This window comes from Protopterus annectens, chromosome 5.part0 (genome assembly GCF_019279795.1).
Source record: "Protopterus annectens isolate FY-2018-M chromosome 5.part0, PAN1.0, whole genome shotgun sequence".
Classification (NCBI taxonomy): Eukaryota; Metazoa; Chordata; order Ceratodontiformes; family Protopteridae; genus Protopterus; species Protopterus annectens.
The window spans coordinates 615,087,767-615,112,618 of record NC_056735.1 but is presented as its reverse complement, the minus strand read 5'-3'; positions in this window follow the sequence as shown (position 1 = coordinate 615,112,618).

Genomic DNA, 24,852 nt, shown 5'->3' with positions numbered 1-24,852 from the left:
CTCCCCTTCATGACTTTTATACTAATGTTATGTTTCTGGTCTCTGTTTCCTCATGCTGTCTTTTTTTAAGTGTTCTAAGACATACAAACCTGCCTGTATGTTGCATGTTGTGCAATAATTTTGGTTCAGAGCAAATTATGTATTTTTTATTTATCATGTTATGCTACCCTCTGTCTATGTGCTGCCATGTACTGTGTAACTCGTCATCTTAGTGTATTCCTTAGGGTATGCATTTACAAATATTTGCAAATGCCTCCATAGATGCCCAGACTTATCATGTTAGCTTTGCAATACATTTGAAGAAAACGGTAACTGCAGACATTTTTATAAAGTAAAACTTTAACTGGAACATTGTATTTGGGAAGTGGCTGTGGTTTGCCTGCCCTTTTTTCTGGTGCAAACATGATAATACAATTGTTCTTATTAATTCATGCATAAAATAACATTAGTGAAATTGAACATACCATAAATTGTGCTTTTACCTGCATCCACAGGAAGAGAGTAAATTAAGTGTTGTGTGGCAAAAAAAAAAAAGCCTCTTTTTTGAAAGAAGCTGTGTTGCACTTTATTGTTACTTACACTAACAGCAATACAAAAACAGGAGCTGCTACATCTTATAAACACAAGTGCTTGAATCAGACAGATTCAAGCAGTGAACTTTTGAAATTATGATTTTCTTCAAATCCAATTAAGAAAGATCAAACAAAAATATATGATTTAAAAAAAGCATATTCTGCGAGTAATGGTAACCTCAGAGCCAGTTATAGCAATAAATAGCACTGTGCTTGAAGGCCATATCATATCAATTATGGGTGGGGGGGCTTCTCCCTTATAAAAACATAAATACTAATTACAGACAAATGTCCATTTTCTTATCACAGTTTGTACACATGAAGGTGAACGTTTGCTAAGTTTGAGATACCATTCTAGAATTTTTAACAAGAAGATATGTGCAAGGAAAGGTTATTTATTTTATGGCTTCCCTACAAATGTTGGAGGTGAAATTGTTCAAACATCAGTAGCCCTCAAAAAAAAAAAAAAAAAAAAAAAAAAAAGCAGAACAGCATGAAGCCAAACACTTTTTTTAACCCTTTTGTTTTCAATCATTATTTTCATTATTTTCAAATATTGACTTTCAGGAAGTAGGCATTTCATAGTAGAACCATAATCCATAATTGTTCTTTTTTATTTTATTTTATTTTCATATATATATATATATATATATATATATATATATATATATATATGTGTGTGTGTGTGTGTGTGTGTGTGTGTGTGTATTTTGGGCTAATGATTTGTAGGGTACAAGGCATATCTGAATGCTTTACTTTTTACTTCATTTCTGAAATGTAATTTTTTTAGAAGGAATAATGTGTATCTTGGAAATGACTATGTACAGAAAGATATTTAAAGATAGCACATGTGTTTGGTTATATGTTTTTATGTACAAGGTCACTAATATTAAATTCCAAAGGTATGTGTACACTGCAAAATGAAATAGATCCTATACAGTGGGCATAAACCTCTTGTTAATTATTTATTACTGCTGCAGGGATGGAAATATTTTTGATTTGTGAATGAAAATCCCATGAGTATATTTATGGGAAACTATTTTTCTTATGCAGCTGTCTTTGATGACATAGAGCAACATACATCAATATGTTAATCATTTTAGTATTGTAAAATATAAACAGCAAGTGTTAAGCAAAATTCTATTGCACTGCTTTTGAGAGACAGCATAATTCTTTGGAGTTATTTATATTTATAAAGCCTTTCTGTGCTTTTGGGTTAGATCAAAGCGTGATTCATGTACTCAAACAAAGCTTCAATATACCTTCTAATCCTGATGTCCTCGAGGTATCACTTTTCACATCAGAAAGGATTATTTGAGTGTTTTAGACATAGCCCTTTGTACCTGGCATTGCCACCCACATAATCAACAACAGTTATAAAGTGCTGTTACAATTTCACAATAAAGCATGATGGTGTGACTCCCATGGCACTAAACAGTTTTAAGCAGGCTATATGCCGTATAGTTATGGTTGCAGCATCATGCATGGTTGTTTGGCAGGTACTTCAAAGACGTAAGGCCATAGAGGAGCTGCTTCCTATACTCTGGGAGGGGAAGGGGGTTGACTCATTCACCCTCCATTAGACTACAGCATGATACTGACCAACTCACGTAACAAAACGTTGATCCCAGGCTGACATTAAAAAAATGCAAATAATATATATATGCCTCTGTTTGACAAATATTATATCATACATGCTAAATCCATTCACAGACTGTTCATAATTATAATACAGCAGATTAATCTGCAGTAAATTATACAGCAGACACTAATTTTCCCTTATGGACAACATTGTCTGATTTATATTTTTATTGTGAACTAACAATAGTTTGGGTCCTCTGGGTTTCCTTCTGCATAGATGCTCAATATTTTCACTGTGCCCATTTGGGTTTTGCCAAGGATTCCTGTCTCCATCAACATCCCAAAGGCCTGTCCATGGGTGAAATAGGGATTATTTAACTTGTGCATAAGTATTTGTATGTGAGTGTGTGTGTGAGTGTGTGTGTGTGTGTGTGTGTGTGTGTGTGTGTGTGTGTGTGTGTGTGTGTGTGTGTGTGTGTGAGCATACTGCAATGGACTATATTTATGAACAATATTGGTTCTCTACCTTCTGTCTACTGCTTGCTATCATAGTGCGTGTGGCTCCCCTCTGATCCTAAATGAAGATAAAGCTTGCAACAGAAAATGAATGACAGAACAAGTTTTTCATTTTTTTTAATACCTTAACTGGGTACAGCTTCTGATGTCACACACATCACTGCATGTAACATTACTCAACTCCAGCCACCCCCCCCCCCCCGCCCCGAACTCTCAGTGATGAAATCCTAACAGTCATTATTCACACAGTTCTGGCATTATTCCCACCATCAAAAATTAGTTGGATTGTGGACAGTAATCCATCTATCCTTAATTCCCGGAGTGGTCAAGCTAGCAAAAAACACTCCTTTCCTACCTTCTAAAAAGGATCCTCTAAACTACTTATCAAACAATCGAGCTCTGTTTTCTGGGTCAAAGACAGTACTGCATCCCTCTACATCATGGTGCTGGTCCAAGAAGTTCTACATTTCTTTAATAAATTGTCTTTACAGTTTGTGATACTGAACATGTTTCATATCTTAACATTGTCATAATTCATATCTGCTAAAATAAAAGCCATGTCCCACACAAATGGCAGCGTTAACACCTTCCTTATCTAAAATGATCTGATGAAATATGGAGGCCTACATTTCTCACATATATCCTAAACAGATATGCGTTCAGTGTAGCTGAAGTATGCTTTCTATACGGAGAGTTGTAATTGCACTCAACTGTGCTTGTGTTAGCTGATTTATTCTTTTTTCACTCCTAAATCTTTCTAAGCTAAATGTGTACTATTAATAATCTGCATAAAGTGGCTGTCTCCATGGTCTAGAGTGACTGTAACCCAGAAGGTGGCTTGAGTAAGAGTAATATCACAGGTGCTGGTTCAGCTTTGTGTGTGTGTGTGTGTGTGTGTGTGTGTGTGTGTGTGTGTGTGTGTGTGTGTGTGTGGGAGGGGATGTGTGGATGTGCGTGAGAGAGAGAGAAAGAGAGAGAGAGAGAGTGTGAGAGAGAGAGAGAGAGAGAGAGAGAGAGAGAGAGAGAGCTTGATCCTGCTCATACATCCTGGTTGGATGGAATGGTGACTCCAGAGAGCAGCTGCATTCTATAGCCAGTGAGGAAAGGCTTGCTTGTGCTATTGGTACAGCACAGACTGAGATCATAGTCATTGGCTTATCAATCAGGTGATATTAACCCTCAGTAACATGTGCATGGAAGTATGAGATACAAGCTAAAGGCATAGTAGGCCCCTATGTTGATACAGGTGCTCACATCAGACATGAACAGAGGGGTTAGGGCTTAATCAGAAATACTGTCATTGCCTGCCTCACTAAATGCATGCAGACAAGGGCAAAAAGCAGTCACCATGTCTGCCTGGATGATATCCAATCCTCTCTAGTCAGCTCTCACACTTCTGCAGGGATCTCCTCAGTGATGGGGAAAAAGTATGGGCTATGGACTGATGAGAGTGGGCAACATACATGAAAAACAAAAAAGTAGCAAGCTGCAAAAAATTATACCAGTAAGACTGCAGTTACAGACATTTTGATTTCTTTCTGGATATGCATTGTTTTTTCTAAGATGAATATACACTCTGTCTATGTGGTTCTATCAGAACTAAAATACAAAAAATAATCTGCCTTCTTCAGTGCAAAAACTGAAAAAGGCTTTGTAGCCAGAAATGGTATGCTAATGGTGCCATCTATACTGGAAGAAGTGCAATGAAATAAATATTGAGTGCTGACATATGAGTGCTGGCTGATTGTTTATTGTATTTTAATTGTCTATGGGCCATGCACCTGTTCCTTACTTGTGTGGCACTGGTCGTTTTTTCTATCAGAACTAAGTCCCATCTCCATTTCTGAAGCATAATGTGAATTAGGAGTATTTTATTGAATCTGATGTGTTTGGTCACTAACAGACTGAAGACAGCAGAACAAAATATAACTGATTTAAAACTGAATAATCCTATCAATCCATAACACACATTTTTTGTCTAGATTTAGGTTTTTGTTCACACCTGTGTCCATTTTCTTCTATCAGATACATTTACTTTGGTCACAACACCATGAACTGGAGGGCAGAGGTAATTAGCTAAGCCACTACAGTGTCCAGATTTAGGTCTGCCTTATGCCACTAACATTTGCACATGGAAAATTTTGCGGTGGCATTATGACATGCTCTACACAGCTTCGCTAATCTGAGAAAGAAAACTTCTTCACAAACGTTAATGTGTCATGTCCACCCATACCTCTCAAACTCTTAAAGCAAGAAATCTGGACAAAGCCATAAATAAAAGTGGGACAAAGGCCCAAAAATAAGGAAAAAATTTAAATATTGCTCTTACAAACTTATAAAGTTTATAGAATAACAAGTTTTGAATTAGCATGAATTTTCTGAAGGATATGGAGTCTGAAACTCAAATATCTATCATTATTTTCTAACTTCAGCCTTTAATGATTTACCACTAATTTGGTAGAAAACCACAATTTTATGAAAAACAGACCAAAAATATGAGGTCAAAATCTGGACATTCTGCAACAATCTGTACAGTTGAGAGGTATGTGTCCACCAGAATAGCAATACATTTATATCAACAATTGTCTTACAACTAGGTACCAGGACTATGTGTATATGTGGATGTATGCATGTTCACAGATATGAAAAATAGATTCTACAAAATTTGCAGTCATAAACTTTATATAAACAGTTCACTCAGAAAAGACAGCTCACATGCAGTGAAATCAGAAAGAAGAGGCTGTTATACTCTCCTGTAAGCTAGATGGACCCTTTCTCTAATACTGCATCTATAGTTTGATCATAGAGGTTTCTAACAACTGTGAACTACACTATTCTGAATTTTAAAAATTATGATCAGTTTATTCACAATTGTGACTTGAAATCTAGTATGACTACTATGCTGAGGTTTTGCCTAAGTGCATCCTATCACTAACCAATCCAGTATCCCAGTAAAGCAATAATTTAAATGTATACCACATAAATGGTATCCGCATTAAATATAGGCACATTCTTTACAGATCTAGGTATATTTTTAGGAAAAACTATTTTGATCACTGTGTTTTCATCAAAGAAACAAAACCACACCACCTTGTTCTAGTAATTTCCAAAGGCATATTCTCTAGATTAAAGAAAGACATTAGTCCTTCTATTCTTAACCTATCAGAACCATCACAGACTGCAATGTCCCCTTCTGGATATACCTCACCAAACACCTTACCAATCTCAACATTTGCAAGTAATAAATAACTAATAAGTGACAGGATTAAGCTCTTTATTTTAAACTGATAGATTACAAGATCTAAGACTTTACTCCATCTTGTACAGACTTTGTGGACATCTATTTTTAACCTTCCATGCTATGAAATATCCTGTCTCTTATGACCTCCTTCACACTTCAAAGATTGCTAATATTATGCATAACCAAATTCCTCAGTCTTCATTGTCACATCAACAGGATCTGCTGATCTGATAGATATCTAAATGAATGTATCCCCTGAGTATTAAACAGGTCCAAGTTGACATTGGGGTAGCCTTGAGAGCTGCTGACTGGATCTAATTGCACTGATAGCTGCTGGAGCTATATACGGGCCCTCGGATTTAATAAACTTCATGTAGGCTTTGTGCAAAGCCAACTTGAAGTTTACATGTTTGCACAGTGAGCAGTAGCACTTAATGAGTAATCATGCCATGGCTCACCTTCAAACATAAGCAAGCAGGGTTTCATGGAGTCCAGGAAACTGTGTAAAGCAACATAGAAGGCTTACTTACAGCATAGTAAACTGGGTTAGTGGGATGTGCAGAATGCCACAAGAACCACCATGGCTTTTCATATATCAATGTATTAAGTTGTGAGGACAGGACAGGATAGTGTATGTGCACACTCCAACATAATGGGTTAATGGGATTGTGTGGTATGCTACAAGGACCACCAGGGTTTTTCATATGTCAATGTATTTTGTTGTGGGGACAGGGCAGGACAGTGTATGTATACACTCCAGCACACTGGGTTAGTGGGACAGCGCAGAATGCCACAAGGACCGCCAGGGTTTTTCATATATCAATGTATTATGTTGCAGGGATACAACAGTGTCTGTATACACTACAGAATATTGGGCTACCAGGATTGCACAGAATGTAACAACGACAACCACGGTTTTTCATATATCAATGTATTATGTTGCAGGGAAAGGACAGGACAGTGTATGCATACACTCCAGCATACTGGGCTAGCAGGATTGTGTGGAACACCACACGGACCAACAAGGTTTTTCATATATTAATATATTATGTTGCGGGGACAAGACAGGACAGTGTGTGTGTACATTCCAGCATACTGGGTTAGTGGGATTGTGTGGAATGTCACAAGGGCCACCAGAGATTTTCATATATTAATGTAAGTGTTGCAGGCACAGGACAGGGCAGTGTATATAGTGTTGAGTATTGTGGTATCCTATTCCAGGCATTCTGTACAAGTTGTATCATTGATATGTAAGGGTACAAGGACTGCCATTTATAAGACACAATCATGCGAAGTGTGCTTATTGAATAGGGACACACAGATGAAATTTAGGGATGAACACCAGGAAGGAGGACAGGTGAAACATTGTAATGTATCACACATGAGGAAATGTAAAAGGAAGACATGAACCACCACTTTCCAGTGAAATCACTGCTCCAATTGTGATAAAAAATGTGTTTATTCAATATTCCAGTTATGAATAAACAGCCACAATAACAATTCAAACTTCAATAAGAGCCAATTCATATGGTACAAGCTAAAATAGCAGCTAAACTCATAGCGCCTCGGCCAAATAGCCTTTACAGAGTAACTAAAAACATTCCTGGTACACATCTTTATATAATAAATATTAATTAACCAATTACATACTTATCTAAACAATCCTATTATTAATTACATTCATTAATATAATTACTACAGAAATGCCATTTCTATTTAATACCTTCAAACATATCTACTTTAAATAAAACTTTTCCAATTGCATTCCCAAATAAGTCCTCTGGGTTGCAATGTATTATATTTAAGAATTATAGTCGATTCCTTCTTCCTTAAAAGATACGTCATCCTATTTTCACTGATGTAATTAACATTGATTTGTTCTAAAATGGTAACTTTAAATTTTAAAGGGGTCCCTCCATGTTTTTTATTACTATGTTCTACCAATGGACTAAAAATTTTATGATTTTTCATATTTCTAACATGCTCTTTTATTCTTTCTGTTAAACTCCATTAAGTTTCTCCTATATAAAATTGATTACATTCACATTTAATAGCATAAATCACCCCCACACTTTTACATGTAAAACAACCTTTCGTTTCAAATTTAATTCCATTTATTTCCTCAAAACTATTAGTGATGTACTGACAAATGGAACAATTTCCACATCTTTGTGTTCCTATATTTACCGTAAAATTCTCTATATTTTCTTTTATTTTTTTATAAACACTATGCACTAGGAAATCTTTAAGACTTCTACCTTTTTGGTAGGAAAACCTAAGCTGTACATTCATAAGTGAGGGTACTTCCCTTTTTACAGTGTTCCACAAACCTTTAATAGGTTTTGTAGTGTATCTGAAAAAATTGTGTATTTGGACACATGAGCTATTGTTCATTCTACATCCCAATTTTTATTATCATTATTCTACCACTTATAGTTATATTTGATTTTTTCATTTCTTAACTTATGTCCAAATACTTTAAAAGGAAGACAGTTGCAGGAAGACTAATCACATCTCCACATGGCACAGTATGGACTGCACAGTGACAAATGTATATGTTGTCATTGTCACACAAGGTGACATAACAGAGGAGGATGTCTGTGTGATATAAGCACCTAGACATGAACAATGGAGAGGACATGTATCATGGATGTTAAATACAATTAGGGTTGGGTGCATATTGTGAAGTTGTGCAAAGTGATTTGTCTGAGTGTGCCCGTATTGTTAGCAGAGGCTTCCAACAAGTAGGACACAGAAACAGGCTCATGGCTAACAGTAAAACCATCACACACAATCATGGATAATACCAGAATAATACCACAAGTAATACCCATTTCTCTGACATGAAGTATGCATTTCTAAGTGACTATAGATGGTTCTGTACCATCACACTTGTACAGCTATTAAGACATGTCAGCAATTTATGAGTGTAATCAAACACACTCTTAACACTAACATAGGCAGGATGTGTGAGGAGAGACATTTGACATTATGATCACTACAGGCTAGTTGACTGGTGTGCATAGCAGAGATATATATGGCACAATCCACACTGTCACAAATGTAAACCATGCCATCAATGTCATTATACAGCTATGTATGTCATGAGTGCATCAGCAAAACAGATATCACACATGCATATGATATTACACCTTGATGGGGGTTCCGTGCCATCAGACAGTAATGTTTATGCAATAAAACTAATACTTATGTATGCACAAATAGATGTGTGACAGCTCACAGTGACAAAGTTAGTACACTTCAGTTAGACATCATTGGAACATGTGCAGGGAGGGACATGAGGAAGAGTGCATTGAACTCAGGTATTGGTGTGGTGAAGGCTGCGAACTATGAAGGTATTATTGTTTGCCATGTGGATGTCCTGCATATACTCAGTAATTTTGTTACATGCAAAGGGATATTCACCACAGTGGACACATGCTGATGGACATTTAATGGGTTCCTATTGCGTGATCAAAAATTGTAAACAGCGAACGCGTATTGAGCGAACCCGATTGGTCGAAACATCACGCGCATAACACGGAAATCGCCATAGGGAATATTTTCCCTTTACTTCAATGCAGTGTGATCTTGGAGTAGGAATATTTAAGTAGCAGGGGTGTGGGTGCAGAGGGGATTGCCCGCCCTGCCTACAGCATTTAGGTAAGTATAGTTTTTTATTTATTTTTTTATTATATTTTTGAAATTTCAAACATCGCTCATGTGGTGTCGACCATATGGTGTTCGATGTTTGAAAATTTCAAAAATATAATATAGACCCACATTTAACATACCATATATCCCAGGACACAGGACACATAACATCTGGTCTGCTGATGGGTGTTCTGTCTACATGAGCCTTGGTTTGTGCATTTGTTTGCATAATGAAACAAATCCCCACATGTTTTTTTTTCATCTCATGTGTTGTTGTGGCTGTGGCAGCAATCTTTGATGTGTGTTGATACTGCCTGTATTATATCAATAACACAAATGGAGCCAATGATTGTCCACAATCTGTAGTCCTCCAGACAGCTGTTGGGACACAAAGTTTGTATGTCATTCTTGACGTCTGTGATTTCAATCATGGACAGGAAAGGGCCTAGCAGACAACCCTGATATATACACTTGATCACTGGACACAAGATATAGGTCACTTCACACATTTCTACATATTTAGATGCCATGTATGTGATCCACAGTTCTACCTACCTGGTGATATAGGTATTGATGGCCACATCTGTGATTGTGGAGTGTATACCTCAGTGTAGACTCCTGTCAACTGCCGTGGCCTTTTCAAGTTCCAAAGGATGATGCTCTTTGCAGACATCTGACAGATGTAACAGACATAGATGTAGCATCAAAATCTCACACATGTCTGTTGCACACAGCCGGGCTATTACTAGTGTCCATTCAGAGAAGGTCCATGATAACATGTTGGTATACCTCACAGAACAGGAGTCAGGATGTGTCTATACATGCATGCATCAGGAGATGTCCCCAGCCCACTCAGATGGATTCATGCTGATGTATACCTTTCTACATGAACATAGTCCATCTGGAGTGTGTGTAAAAATGTGGCAGGAAGGCATATGTTCTGAGTCACACTATAGATAATCCGTTATGTTGTCACAGCTGATTGTTTCTGTGTGATAGACCTGCATGAAGGTAACACAGTGCATGCTGCCTATCTTGATCTGTCCTAGGGTTTGGACACAATCCCCCTACTCTGGTATCATTGACAAACTCCACCAGCTGGGGATTAACATTTATGTCACTAGATGGCTAATCAATGTCCTCACTGACAGACCACATACTGTGAGTGTTCGTGAATCAACCTCTACCATTGCAGCTGTCAGCAATGATGTACCTCCCAAGGATCTGTGCTGGGCCCTATACCATTTGGAATCTATTTCTCAACAGTCCAGGATACAAAATATGACCTCTAGCTTACCAAGTTTGTTATTCATGCACACTGGTTGCAATCATTGAGTCCACCAATGATGGGACTATAGTATAAGAGGGACTAACACACATAAACAATTGGAGTGAAAGCCATGTGGTCTACTAATAAGTATAGAATGTGTCAGGATTTGTGCCTTATGCAAAGTAGAATTTATTGGTAAATACACCATTGACTGCACTCCCACTATGCTGAAACCAGTGGTGCAAGATTTGGGAAGGCACATAGATAGCAAACTGAACTTCAAACAAGTGTCCACGGTGTTATGGACAGGCAGCGTCATGCACCTCAGAAGTCAGGCCATTGTATTCAGATCTAAGGAGGATATAACAGCACTGTGCTCAAACATCATCTGAACACTAATACAGTAAAATGCTAGTCCAAGAAAAGAAGACATTAGTAGCATTGATCATTGAAATTGCCACACCCACTGACTGCAGTGTCTTGTATACAGAGAGACACAAAGTCATAAAATATCAGGATCTGCAGGCAGAAATGAGAGCAATGTGGAAGAAAGATACTCAGACAGTTCCAATAGTAGTAGGAACAACGGGTTTTATAAAAAAGAATTTACAATCATATTTAGATATGTTGCCAATAGATATAACTCCATATCAACTGCAGATAGAGTCATTACTGGGCAGATTGTGGGTGTTGCAAAAAGCACTACTGGGTGACATCAAAGATTGAAACAATATTAATTTCATGAACTTCATTTGTACTTTGACTTAGGAATGGGGTCCATTCCCCCCATGGTATTAGAAACCCAACACACTTGGAAAAATAAAAAAAAAAGACAGCATAATGCTTCCTTTTGCATGCACCTCACCTGACACTTGCAGCAGTTGGACAGACCCTGGGGGTTTCACACCAAGAAAATACAGGTCCTACAAACCATGCAATGATGTACATGGATATGGTAAAAGCCCTGTTCCTAAAATCTGTATTGGAAAGAATGAGGTGACTTGTGTCTGGACTACAGAACATCTCAGGCCTTGTCCTGATGTGTATACTACACTTCTACAAATCAGCACAGTCTGTTGAGAGGAAGATGGTAAAAGAAATGTCCCATATTGTAAAATGCTCTCTCTACTATCAAGCAATGGCTCACACACACACACACACACACACACACACACACACACACACACACACACACACACACACGCAAAGTAGACTGCAGTGAGAATAGAACCCCTACTTATCTAACTACACAGACTACAAAAACAATACTTCATGCAAGCACCTCAGCTTAAGTCTAACTTGGAGTGTCTCAAATAGCACTTTATAGCTGACAACATCAGCAGTGTCTATTGAGAATATAACAGTGTCCCACATGCTCATGTAAAATGCTGTCTGTAATGTCAAACTCACACACACACATGCACCCAGTTGACTGCAGTGAGAATAGATCCCCTACCTATTTAAGTACATAGACTACCGAACCCAGTACATTATGCAAGCTCCATGGCAAAAGTCTGACTTTTGCATGGCTGCAGGTCAATTTATAGTGGATAACATTACCAGTGCATGTTGGAGAGAAGAATTTGAGAGGCCTGCATGAAATGGATCTGTAGGCATGTGTAAGTATCAAAATACTGTCAGCTCATGGGATTGGAGCAGTAACTGCAGGATGTACACTTGTACCCTTCACACACACACACACACACACACACACACACACACACACACACACACACACACACACACACACACACACACACACACACACAGTTGACTGCAATGAGAACAGAACCCCTACCTATCTAAGTACACAGACTACATCACACAGTCCTTTATGTAAGCACCAGGGCACAGGTCTGACTTGTACATGGCTGCAGGTCAACTTATAGTAGATGACATCAGCAAGCCATGTGGGAGACAAAAAGTTGAGAGACAAACATAGGTCATAGCTTCATATGTATATAGCAGCCTACTAGCCTAATGGCCCTACGGTGTTTACAAGCACCCTTATTGAGCATAGTTGGATGGTCATTGTTAGCAGAGTGATTTTGTGAGCAGCCCAAATGGCCGTGTCCATGAGGGGCATAGGTGCCACTCCAGTGGTGACTTTACAATCACTCAACCAGTAGTCAAGGTTACACTTGAAAAGGATCATATTCAGAAGCACTGATTCGCATGTAATGGGACACTATTACAGAGGATTATTAGTCACTGAGGGATATATCTGTCTCCCAATTATATTCTTTTTATATCACAACCAAGTTTGAAAAGCCTGGGCCAAGTTATTCTTGTCCCATTTGATTTCTAGATGTGCAACATTTCTAGTAGGGCAGGGTCTGAGACTGTTCTGTAGGGCAGGCACAGGTCACCTCTCAGAAGTCTGCATGATACTGAGTACACTGACAGGTCTTTCAGTGTTCCATGTATATCATATTTCGAGGCTCAACCATGTGTTTTCTCCAATTGCTGCAGGTGTCTGGTGAGATACAGACAGAAGGGAGCATTGTACTCAGTTATTGGTCTGATAAGGGTTTGAGTACAGAAGTATGACCACCCTGGTCTTGGATGTGATGTCAATATCTATTAATATGTATGATGTGTGCAATGCAGAATGTGTGTCACCACACCATGAACACATAGTGATGAAAGTGTACATTGCTATCAACATGATTTCCCAAGTCTCACAACACTGTGTTTGAGCTTAGAGGGGTGCTATGTATATCATAATTAGCAAGGATACTTCAGTACCAAAAGGGGCAATGAGCCATTGTATACTTTAAGGTTCAGTCTGCAAGTTTGGCATCAATCATTTGTGTGTGACAGCTCTTTTCATAATATGTTACCTTCACTGGGGGACTCTATATTAGGGTGTCCAGTTACCAGTCATCTGCAAACTTGATAAACCACAGGGAATTTAGCATTGCCTGCACTTCACGGAAGTAGTTTGCAAATAGTTGAGGGGCCCTCACAGATCCTTCTGGTAATCTACTGGCAATTGCTTACTGGTGGAGGTGCAGTCCCCAACTTTGAGAGTGTGTGTTATGCAGTAAGCCAGTTACCTATCCCTGTACTACCGTATGGCTTAATTCTCACATGGAAGATCTTCACTATGACACATGAAAGGGGGATAGTGTCAAAGGCCTTGGATAAGTCAACATAGGTAGTGTGGCCCATTATCCCTCATCCAGGTCTGTGGGGTCAGTATCCAAGAAGTGCACAAGGTTCAATAAGGAAGATATACCCTTGACAAAAACAAAATGGGTAAGATCAAGTGTGTTAAAGGTCACCTATGTCCCTGTGGATATGACCCATACTGCTTCCTTCCCTAGTCTTGCAGATAAGTGTTTTTAGGCATACAGGTCAATAGTTGTGCATTGTATAACACACAAAATTTGACATTACATTTTGTACTGTGATTGATATATATGTGGAAAAAGTACTGAGACACAAGGGTTGCAGTGCTTGGGGGGTGGCAACAGATGGATGTATTGTAAATATGTGACATATTGCTAGATAAGTCCCTCAGTTTGTAACATTTACACATGTAATTTCATGTCATATACAGGAAATTGACAGTAAACAGCATTAATACAGCATAATATAAACCCATAATGCAACAAGTAGCAGGTTTGCACGGCAGTTAGAAAAGTGCTTATGCATGTGAGATACACATGTTTTTGTGTAGGTAAGCAGTGCTAAAATGTGAGCCACATTGCTAAATCCTGACAGTTAATATTGACTCTATAAAATACACCTGCTGCTTACCTGACTCTGTTGCAGCACATGTTAATGCATTGATACATTCTTTTTTTGGCCCAGACGGTACTTGTTTTGAATACAGAGATATGTTATACTTTAAAATAATTTTCATTACAGAGTGATAATGCAATGACAAGAATTGTTTGTATGAGATGTTTTACTGCATTTTACTGATTGCCATTATCACTGTGCTTTGGTAAGCAATGCGCACCTCCTCACTAACATGGAGCCCAAAATTTGAAGGGATCCATTGCATTTTCTGCTACTTATGTGTGTTTTGTGTGATTCTGTTTTTTTGACCAGATTAAAGGTGTTCACAAGCAGGGGGAAGAACAAATTCTGACTGAGTCTCCAGAGTACAGCAACTACTTAACTGACTCTGTGGTTGCACATGTTAATGCAGGGATACATTCCTTTTTGGGGCCAGATGGTACTGGGTTCAAATACAGCTGTATGTAATACGTTTAAGCACTTTCTCATTTCCGTTGCTGCATGTTGTTGCATGGTGTGCATCATTAAAGAAAATAAATAGGGAAAATAGGATAGTGGTGAAATGGGGAACAAGCAGGGGGAAGAAAGGGAAAGCAGGGGAGGAATGTGCAGGGGGGTAGGAAAAACATAGCTATCCATTTCTTTAACAAAGTGAACTTATCTGCCAAATATTAACTGAATATGGACTGTAACCTCCAGAGAGAGAACACAACAGTGGATTTCATTACCTCCAGAGAAAGGGGTGACCAAAACACAGTCATGTTGTATAGCCAATTAGACTGAATCAAGTGTGTCAAGAAGACGTGTATGAAATGGAGAGCTATGTATGGGTTAATTCTTTTTACTTTTTTTTTTGTGGTACAGGTTCCCATTTTTTTTAGATGGAGAAAGAGGAATATTGGGGAAGGGATGTAAGAATGTCTTGTTGAGGTGTGTTGGGTAGGGGAGGAAGCAATTGTAGGCAGACAAAACAAACAGGACAAGAGACAGGAACTTTAATGGACACAAAAGTTTAGGGGACACCATGATTAGGGTGAGAGTGGGGACATCACAACCCATGGTCATCAAGCTAGGTGCAGTGAGAGTCAAGTTACCACTGACTGGACTGTCATTACTGTCACCTCACTCCACCACTAGCTGGAATGCCTGACATCTGCATATTCTCATCCATGTATTATGCAAAATTAAGGAAATCAGCCTCTCCAGCCAGAGTAGGTATGCACCAACGGTGTGGCACACAACTCTATGCACCATCCCTGGCAATTCAGCACAGGTGATAAAACATCACCTCCATCACTTCTCCCAGAGGGTACCACTGGACCAGCCTCCATGGCAGGACTACTTGAGGGGGAAGGTAGTGCAGGGTCAGCAGAGGCAATGCTCCAGGTTGACTCTCAGACATGCTGGGCAATGGTGCTGTAGCCAGTGGAGGGGGAGGCAGGCCGATCCTGTGGAGCAGGCCTACCCCACTGCACTCTGGAGCATTTAGTGATGTGGTACACATGGATGACTTGGACACATTTTGATGACATGTAATAAAAAAATAAAAATATATATATAAGATAAAAATAAAATAAAAAAGAGAAGATATGTGTTGGGGTGAGAGAAAAAAGAGATAAAGATTAGTACCTTCATATGTGACATGCAATACATTGATACAATTAATTGACTCTATTATATTAACTTTTACTTTGAAGACTACCAACTGCTAACAGATAACTTTTACTGTTAATACTACAAGCCACTAACAGATGCACACTCTACTACAGATTGCAGCAAGTACTCCTTGACATGTGCATATATTGCACATATGTGTGTGTTCCAATTATATGGTTTACAGTTTACAGCAGGGCATGTGTACCACTGGTATATAGCTTATACTTTAAATCTTTAAATTACACATAATTGAAGAATAAACTGTATTGTATACTTGGGAAGTGTTGTCTCTGAACCCACAACTTCTGACTACAGTCTAATATTGTACTTGTAGTTTGTGATACAGACTAATGCATGCATACTTGCTTTTACAGTTGAGATATCCATGCTCAATTTGATATTGTAATATTGGACTCTTGGTTTGTGCTATAGACTAATGCATACATATTTCCTTTTACAGTTGAGATATGCATGCTCAATTTGATACAACTCTATAAAATACCAAAAAAAAATATCTTTAACTTTTAATACTGCAATAACACTACTGTTCTGCTGCAAAAATACCACATGCTTCCATCACTCTCACCTATCTAGCCCCATGGGTTCGTACATTGACTGGTAGCTGTGGAAAAAACAGAACAGAGCAGAATAACATTATGAATACCAATCTTGCCTATATTCAGCTTTTAGGTCTTACAAGTACTCTCTGTAATTGATACTTACACAGGTCTGGGATCTCCACAATCCTGAATTCACCAATCCAGTGGTGAAGGGTATCCCTCTTCCTCCTCTGGAGGTCATTGTAGTGATGCATCCATTGTTCACCAGCATGGGGGATACCAGTGGTACTGGTTCCGGCACGGGCTAAACTATCCCAAGCTTCCAATTTATACTGGGAGCCAGAATAGTCCCCCCTGCAAAAACCTGGCACTGTGGTTCTTAACTAGGAGTCCAATAAAAATTTTGGACTCCTGGACACCCCATCTCTGTGCCCTAAACCTGACACCTTCCCACAAACACCTGCCATGTTTGCTATGGATCTAGAGCAATGGCGAATTCCATTCATCACATTTACTGAGAGTCCATACACTTGTTTGAAACTGTTGCACTCTGCTTATCATCAGGCAAACATGGTGCTCGGCAGTCCACACCTCTAAGCACCATGTTTTTGTGATGGTAAGAGGAGGGCAACAGTAGCAATCAAAGCAAATTCAAGGATATTGGATATACAGGCAGCTGTGTATGTGTGTTAGACAAATGTGAAGGCCATGACAGTCCAGATAGCTGAAATATACTTACAGGGATATAATACACAATATACTCACAGTCATACATTTGAGAATAAATATGATAATACATAGATAAATGAATACATAACTGGCACACTACTAGTGCCTCAGTCCTCACACATATAATTAATATCAGCTACACCATGTCAAATGTTATAAGTGTGAGTGACTATAATGGGAAGGGAAACAAGAGTAAAAGTGTATGGAATATACTGTATTCAAACTGTTAATTATTAATAAAATAAACTTTAGTCATTGGCAGATTAATATATAACTTATTAAAAGAAATAACACACATGTATGGGAGACAGTACATAGGGAATCCTGTCTTCCCGAACAAAAGAATTTATAATTTTTTATAGGAAAACTTTAACAAAGTAGTTCTCTTTATCAACATTCCACTGCTAGTATCCAATAGAAAAATGCTAATTAATACAGTTCATAATACAGTTTATTCTTCAGATAATTATTAAATATGTAATAGAAATAGATCAAGTTTAGAAAAACAAATTTGCAACTTCTTATCTACATTTCTACATTTCTAGCTTAGCATGGAATACATTTCTTGTTACCACGTCACTTGAAAAGAATGCTGCCTCAGGCTCAGGAAATGAAACTTAACATTCTGTACTTTTCCGTGTTTCAGCTTATGTTGTTGCAGCACATACACTAACATTTAAGGACACACATACACTAACCTTCTAAAACACATGCAATTTCATTTTAACGTTTTATAATCCCTCATTTGATGATATTATAAAATATGTTCATACTTTAAATATATAGTCATATATTTTTAAAATCTTTAAAAACTAACTCTGCATTGTCACTTGCTATTTTATTTTTATTGGCACCATATAAATGACACTTTTTTTAAAATCACTGACATGGAAATTTTGTAACAATGGGTTTGAATGAGATGCAATGAATTTTTAAAACTTTGCATAACAATAAAAGAAAAATGACAATTGCTATAATAATAGCAATAAACATAATAAATTCTAACAAAATGCCTTTCCACCCTGAAAATAAATTGGTTAGCCAACCCATTGTGAACAGTCTGCATTTTTGGTAACTGATAGTTTGGCTGGTCACCTTTTGGATGATTTTTAAATGGATACATATTGTATGCTCATTATCATGAATAAATGAATAGCATTTTTGTGCATGAATGCGCCCGTACCTTCTTTTGATGCAAGTACGAAATCAAGTGCCATTTGACTTTGGTGTATGACTGCATACATGGCACTCAGCTTTAAAGTGATCAGATTAACAGTTTTAAAAGTTGTGTTGCTTTAATAGCTTAGAAAACTTTTTTAGTTTTCAAATTGATTTTACAGTCTCATAAGCAGGTAATACACCAGCCCCAGAAATAACATTACTACCAAGGTCCATATCAGAAAGTCCAACTTGTTTTAAGTCATAAGTATAAAGCCATGAAACATCAACCTTTCCATTCTGGTTTTTTTACAGTCTGAGTATCTCGTATATACTGAATTTTACCACTGAGCAGGGCATCTTCATGTCGAATGGCTGGAAGAACCTTTTCAATATAGCAGCACCCCAACCAGTTTACCGGCAGCCAGGGGTATGCTACAATGCCACAAATAAATAAAAGTTTTTTTATTATGATCATACCTTTTACTGCACAACATTATACATTTTTGAGTAATATTACATTTGCTCTGTCCAACTTCCACAGTCCTTTTTTTTGCATAACAAATATGACCCTTGACAGTCACTGAAAGTCTAAGTGCAGCAATTTAATTAAATGGTGTAACATTATACCACAAAGCATTTTTATCTAGAACCACTGATGAAAAAGCTGTCCCCATATCAACTTTATTTACAGGTACTGGAAACCATAAGATTCCTCTGCCATAGGCAGTAAGTATGTGGGTACACACCCAAAAGTTACTAACATTTAGAATCTTAGCATATGTATTTTGAGTGGCATAAAATGCATTGAAATTTGGATTCCACTCTGATGATTTTTGTGTAGATTTCATCAATCGTTTTATTTTTTTGTTAAAAAGTAGAACAGTACTAACAGTTTCAGCCAGGATCAAGAAATGTATTAGTAGAACAAAAAGAACAATTGCAATCATTCTGGCAACAGCTGGGTATGAATGGTGAGCTGGTCAGGTCAGAGTGGATTTTTAAAAATGTCCACACATAAATTTGTTTTGGAATGAATAACTCATTGCTGTACTCCAAACACACTCCACTGGTAACTGGTCTACTGGTAGAGGTGGAATCTCCAACCTTGACAGTATGCATTCTGTCGGTGAGCCAGTTGGTTACTCATCTAGTGATGTATGGGTTAATCACCAGCTGGGAGAGTTTCTCAATGATACCTAAGTGGGGGGTTGTGTCAAAAGCCTTGTCAAAGTCAAGATAGGCAGTATGTACTGTTTTGCCTTTATCCAGAGATTTGGTGATATTCTTGAAGAGGTCTACCAGGTTCAATAAGCATGATCTACCCTTAATGAAGCCATACTGGTTCAAGTTAAGAGTTTGAAAGTCACCTATGTCCTTGTAGGTAAGGTCCATGATGATTCTTTCCATGGCCTTGCAGATAAGCTGGGTTAGGCTTATGGGTCTATAGTTCCTAGGGTCAGGTGATGGACCCCCTTTGTGCAAGGGGGTTACTGCTGCTGTTCTCCACTCTGCTGGAACAAAGCCAGTGCTCAGGCTGATGTTAAAGAGAGTGCCAAGTGGTTCCACTACATCTTGTTTTAGATTGCATAGTAAGCAGCCTGAAATGTTATCTGATCCCACAGATGCCATATGTTTGGCCTTGGAGAGTGTGGATATCACATGCTCTTTGGAGATACTAGGTAGAGGACTGATGCCAGGCATGCTTTGGGTTATGGCTAGTTGGGACGGCGAGGGGCTTAAGTTTATACCAGATCTGTCATCTAGAAGCTTGCCAATTTCCTCAGTTACAGTATGAGAGGTACCCTCCACTATAAGTTTGGGACATAGTTTGGCATTCCACTTTTAGATTTTGGACATAGCTAAAGAATGCCTTACAATTATCCTTAGCTAGGGATGCAAATTTAGCTTCATAACTAGTTTGAGAGGAGTTTACAAAATATCTGATTTGCTTGATCAATCTGTGGAGGGTATTCTTCTTCTGCTGAGTAACTTCTCTCTTGTTTTCAGACATCAGTTTCTTCCTTTTGTTTTATAACTTATTTATACTTAAGGTCTACCAGGGGGGCTTGTTTTTTTCAGGAGGGCCTAGTTTTGATCTAGTCAGGTACAGCTGAGTCTATACAGTTGTTTAGATGGTTATACATGGCATTTGTTTACACCTCTGCATAGGAGTCATTATGACTGTGTTAGCATAGGGTTTGAAACTTTTTATATAATCGCCTAGTAATCTGTAGGTTTCTCTGGAGACATTTTTAATTTTTTTTTTTTTTTGCTCCTGTGGGGGTGTCAGGTCTGATCTTTACTTCAGTTGAGACAGATTTATCATCTGACCTTACCAGGGAGGGCAACACACTGGGGGTATGCCGATGTTAGTGTCTAATAAGTCTAGGACATTTGTGCCCCCTGTGAGGGGTACAGACTAGCTGTTCCAGAGCAGGAACCTCAGGCTGAACAGGTTTGTGCTTGTGTATGTTGCCCAGTTGATAGAAGGATAATTGAAATCACCCATGACCAAAGTGTTTATCTGCATAGTGGGTGACTCTAGCAAGTACAGGTAGGCAGTTTGCTTCTCTCGGTTCATTGTGGGGGACCTGCAACTTACATAGACATGGTAGGGTGCTTTACCTGTAGTTAGTTAGACCTGGAGTAGCTCAAGAGACTTATACTGTTTAGCCAGTCTCAAGGTATACTTGGCTTTAATGAAGATGGATATACCTATAATTTTGGTTCTTTCACACCCATTTAGGGATCTCAATGTGTGGAAGGCATTGTAGCCTTGTACAGCTGGGGTGCTGTCTGCGGCCTTGAACCATGTCTCAATGACTGCACAGATATCATCATATTTTAAGGTGAGAAGTATTTCAAGGGAGTGCATTTTCCTGTTTAGGATCCTAGCATTAAGCAGCATAACCTTGAATTTTTTGAGTGGAATTTTTTAAGTTAGAAATGTTATTTTGACATTGTCTAAAAAAGGCAATATGGGGTAGGCTCCATTGCCAGCATCCAAAGGCCTAGAGGAGACAGGCGAAGACCATCTCTGGCAAAGCAGTATGGTCTGTCAACCATGTTTTACCAGGCTGACAGATACTGGATCCCCTGGACTTGACACCAGAATGTAAGCCAGTTGAAGTCACTACGTTTTTGTCTATATTGTGGCATCATTCTGGTTGAAGGTAAAATGCTGCATAGGGCTAGTGACATACCTGACTGGGACACATAATCTGAGAGTTCAGTCATGTCTCTCTTCATATAATCCAGAGAGGTACATCTGAAGTCATTCACCCCAGCATGTACTATGACAGAGTCATACCGGTAATTGTTGCTGAGTAACTTGAGTGCATGCGTGATTTGACAGATCCTGGCACCTGATAGACAGCTAACTGTGACCTTCTCCTTTTCCAGCCTGGTGAGGGGGACATGCTGTATATGTGTCTCACTATGGAGTTACCTATAACCAGGACATTTAAGGTGTTTTGCTTTACGGGCTTATTTGTCGAGACACTGGCGTGAGCGTTGTTATGTGTAGTGGATTCTATTTGCTTTGCAGTGTGTGTGTAAGTGGTTTGCACTTGGGAGGTCTCTGATCTTTGGTAGGCTTCTATTGAGTATCTCTGCATATGTGGGTTTATATGTTGTGACCTTGTTATGTGTTAGAGGGGATATGTGTGTACTGACAACCTGTTTGATGTCCAGTTTGTTGTTATGTGAGAGAATTGATTCCAAATTCCTAGTGTAATTACATCTCTCACATATTTTATTGGTTGTAGGGGCAAGTGGTTCATAATATACATGAGGCAAGTACTTCATTGCCTCAGGATGCCCATGTCAATCCGGCTGGCCAGAGACATGGTTGGAAACTAACCATTCATTATGACAGGTTTTTATTGTAACTACTATTGGAGAGTGGGTTAGTTTAACCAGATTTTGCTCTAGGATTAACAAATGACGTATTCTGTTGAAGGCTAGGGGTGAAATCTATTGCAGTGCTTCTTAATGCACAACTGAGTTTCCTGCAATGCAGCAGGGAAGCTTGGGAGGGTTCACTAACAGATGTCTAGGAGAAAATTGTCATGTAAGGTGTTTGCATCTTTACAAGGCACCACTAAACTCCACTGAGCAGTGTGCAGCTACATGCAAATGCAAGGCTTAAATGCAAGTACTTTAAAACAAGCTAAACTACCAATGCAAAAGCACATAGTGAGCTTTCTGCCAGTAATCTCCAACTCATATGAGGTTCAGACTACACACTTTTACCACAAGGGTGCAGGCAAGGCATTCCTAATGTAAGATGGCTGGAATAGTGTTCAAATGCAACAATATAGTTTAGATTCAGCAGATTTGAATTTAGTCTATGCCATGTACTAGCTACAAAAAGCAACAGAACAGCTTTTTCAAAGTGCAGAAGAATACAGTAAAAATCAGTAAAATGATAAAATACAGTCAGCAAAGTTCAAAGGAAACTCAGATCTTTCAAGGTGAGGAGAGTTTCCAGGGAGTACAGTTTCCTGTTTAGGATCCTAGCATTAAGCAGCATAGCCTTGAATTTTCTTGAGTGAAGTTAGAAATGTTGTTTTGACATTGTCTAAAAAAGGCAATATGGGGAGGCAAGCTCCTTTGCCAGCATCCAAAGGCCTAGAGGAGGCAGGTGGAGACCATCTCTGGCAAAGCAGTGTGGTTCCCAGGCTGACAGATACTGGATCCCCTAGACTGACACCAGAATGTAAGCCAATTGTTGAAGTCAATCAATTTTTGTCTATATTGTGGCATCGTCCTGGTTGAAGGTAGAATGCTGCTTAGGGCTAGGGACATAACTGACTGGGATAAATAACCTGAAAGTTCAGTCATGTCTCTCTTCATATAATCCAGAAAGGTACATCTGAAGTCATTCACCCCAACATGTACTATGACAGAGTCATACCAGTATTTGTTGTTGAGTAACTTGAGTAAATGCATGATTTGACAGATCTTGGCACCTGACAGACAGCTGACTGTGACCTTCTCCTTATCCAGCCTGGTGAGGGGGACATACTGTATATGTCTCTCACTATGGAGTCAACTATGACCAGGGCATTTGGTTTTAAGGTGTTTTGCTTTACGGGCTTATTTGCTAAGACATTGGCCTGTGTGTTGTTATGTGTAGTGGATTCTATTTGCTTTGCAGTGTGTGTAAGTGGTTTGCACTTGGAAGGTCTCTGATCTTTGGTAGGTTTCTATTGAGTATCTCTGCATATGTGGGTTTATATGTTGTGACCTTGTTATGTGTGAGAGGGGATATTTGTGTACTGACAACCTGTTTGATGTCCGGTTTATTACGTGAGAGAATTGATTCCAAATTCATAGCGTAATTACATCTCTCACATATTTTATTTCTTTTAGAGGCAAGTGGTTCATAATATACATGAGGCAATTACTTCATTGCCTCAGGATGCCCATGTCAATCAGGCTGGCCAGAATAATGGTTGGAAACTAACTATCCATTATGACAGGTTTTTATTTTACCTACTATTGGAGAGTAGGCTAGTTTAACCAGATTTTGCACTAAGATTAACAAAAGTACTTATTCTGTTAAAGGCTAGGGGTGAAAACTATTGCAATGCTTCTTGATGCACAACTGAGTTTCCTGAAATGCAGCAGGGAAGCTTGGGAGGGTCCACTAACAAATGTCTAGGAGAAAATTGTAATTCAAGGTGTTTGCATCTATGCAAGGCACCACTGAACTTCCATGAGCAGTGCACATCTATGTGCAAATGCAAGGCTTAAATACAGGTACTTTTAAGCTAGGCTACCAATGAAAAAGCACACAGTGAGCTTTCTGCCAGTAATCTCCAACTCATATGAGGCTCAGAATACACACTTTTGCCACATGGGTGCAGGCAGGGCCTTCCTAAAGTAAGATGGTTGGAATAGTGTTCAAATGCAACAATACAGTTTTGATTCGGCAGATTTGAATTTAGTCTATGCCATGTACTAGCTACTTAAAGCAACAAAACAGCTTTTTCAAAGTGCAGGAAAATACAGTAAAGATCAGTAAAATGATAAAATACAGTAAGCAAAGTCCAAAGGAAACTCACAAGATTCTTATTTTTTTTTTTTACTTTAGCAGTGGATGCTTTGGATTTCAGCAGAATCTCTCCAGACCTCTCACAAAAATCATCAAATGTT